The 2,072-nt window shown below is 37.3% G+C and overlaps 1 protein-coding gene across 1 annotated transcript in view; it reads right to left on the bottom strand.

Annotated features, from left to right (window-relative positions):
• The window catches only part of LOC137677742 (pinopsin-like), a 99,010-nt gene that overhangs the window by 2,876 nt on the left and 94,062 nt on the right, over positions 1 to 2,072 (bottom strand). The gene's annotated exons all lie outside the window — the stretch shown is intronic.

Raw genomic sequence — 2,072 nt, 5'->3', positions numbered from 1 at the left:
AAGAGAGTCCTTCAGAAACAATGTGCAATAACGTACTACTGTCATACTATAAACAAGAAGAGAATACTTGAAAAATGTATCTTAGACCAATCTAGTCTTGAGTCTATAAATTGTAATTAAGTAGCAGGCATAAGAAATACTTCTTTTCTAAGCCTGAGTATTTATTACTGCTTTGCAAATAGTTGAAAGAAAAAAAAAGGCTTAGCTGATGAAAGGTGCAAAGGACATACTTAGGCAGAAATAAAATGTATTGTTGTGGGTGTGACTGTCAGAATTTGTTGGTGGTCTCTTATGCCACATATGCTAGACTGTAACTTCTTTTTTAATGAATTTATTTAACTGTTAAACCTGGCATTGTGAAACAGCCTCTATTGTTCATGTACAGAGCAGCCAGTTGAACAATGCAGCGTTTCTCATGGCTCCATGGGATTTTCACACTTCTCAAGAATGAAGTAATTGCTACTCTGAGCTGGGCAGTCATTGACTAGAGTAGACTTTAATTCCCATTCATACGCAGGCTCAGACTTCCAACTGTACAGGGGGCCTTATGGTGGCTGTGAAGTCAGTGCAGATGGAGATGGCTGTACACACAGCTAAACCAGTTAACCTATTGGATGTACTTCTGATGCCAGACCCCCATGCTCGCACTGACTGCATAGGGCAGAGGGAAAAGAGAAATGTCTCATTTCTTTAGAGAGCAACAAACATTCATAACCCATTCAGGGAAAAACTGTCCCTGGGAGGCCTATCAAGAGGCTGTAAGTGAGATGGAAATTATGCCTTCCCCCAGTCTGCGCAGATAAAGAAAATCCAGAGAAAGCCAAGGGAGGTTTTGCAGCGCACACATATCACACTGAAAGCAAGTGTAGAGGGAGCTCACCTTTCTGCAGCAAAGATAGCATTCAGGATTACAATCATCATTTGTTGGGTATTTCATTGGGATCTGAATCAAACTCACTTGTTCACAAGTTACTGCTACTAAGAAAGTATAAGGAGTTTTCTGACAAAAGAAGAGGATATCAGCATTTTTTATTTAACTTTTGAAGGACTATACCCCAGAGAAGCTGTAATGCCTGCAAAAAAACTGACTATGGATTGCATATGGAGATAATTTGATATTTTCCTTCGTAACACACAATGAGAATATTCTCTAAGGCACTTCTACAAATCTGCCTAACACATTTAAAACATTATTTTTCATGGCAATATTTCAGTTTCAGATTTTCCAAGTGGCAGGAGGTTAATGTTTTGTTGGGTTTTTTTCCCCCATATGACTGTACCCTTTCTTTTAGGGTAAGTTCAGCAGAAAAGTATGTACACAAAAGCACAGCTATATCCTACTCATGTCCATTCAGTAAAAAGGCAGACAGCTCAAAGAGGCACTGAAAAGAACAACTGAGTGGTTGTGGTGGAAAGTATTTTTTGTGTTTTGTCTTAAGCAGCAGAAAGAAAATTGAAGAGTGCAAAGAATGTTAATGACTATTGCCTCTTCGATAGTAATGTAAGTAAAATCACAGAATCCTTTTTCTCTCACTCTGCTCTTTGGGTTTGATGATTTTCCTTCTTCAGAAGTGAAGAATATGTGTCTTACATAGGACTTAGCCTTCTTTTCCCACGTAGTCTCTTAATTTGTGCTTTATGATCCTCTTAAGATTCCTCTTGTTGACAGAAAGTATGTCCAGATGATCTAAAAACTGTACTTCTGTGTTGTGTGGATAGTTATGTCCATAAATCATTTTGGTACATGTCAAAATGAATAGGTTTTACTCATATTAGCCTTAGACCCTGGATATATTACATACTGATTTCTTTTTAATGTTATGTATGGCAGCAACTTTTATTCTTGAAGTTAATAACACTGTTATTTAATCTTGTGGAGAACAGATAACCTACATAGAACTAATTTATTTTTTCATATGTTTGGTACCCTGTTTGCAAAACATATGAAGTCTGAACAGTGCAATCAAATGTGTCTTTCTTTCCTGTATGCTGGGTTAGCTACCACATGTTTGTAAAAGAAGGGAGTCGATTAGCTATCTAGGATTAGTAAATATGCTACTTTTCCATAAGCA

The sequence above is a fragment of the Nyctibius grandis genome, chromosome 2 (genome assembly GCF_013368605.1).
Source record: "Nyctibius grandis isolate bNycGra1 chromosome 2, bNycGra1.pri, whole genome shotgun sequence".
Classification (NCBI taxonomy): domain Eukaryota; kingdom Metazoa; phylum Chordata; class Aves; order Nyctibiiformes; family Nyctibiidae; genus Nyctibius; species Nyctibius grandis.
This window is presented reverse-complemented; position numbering and strand designations above follow the sequence as displayed.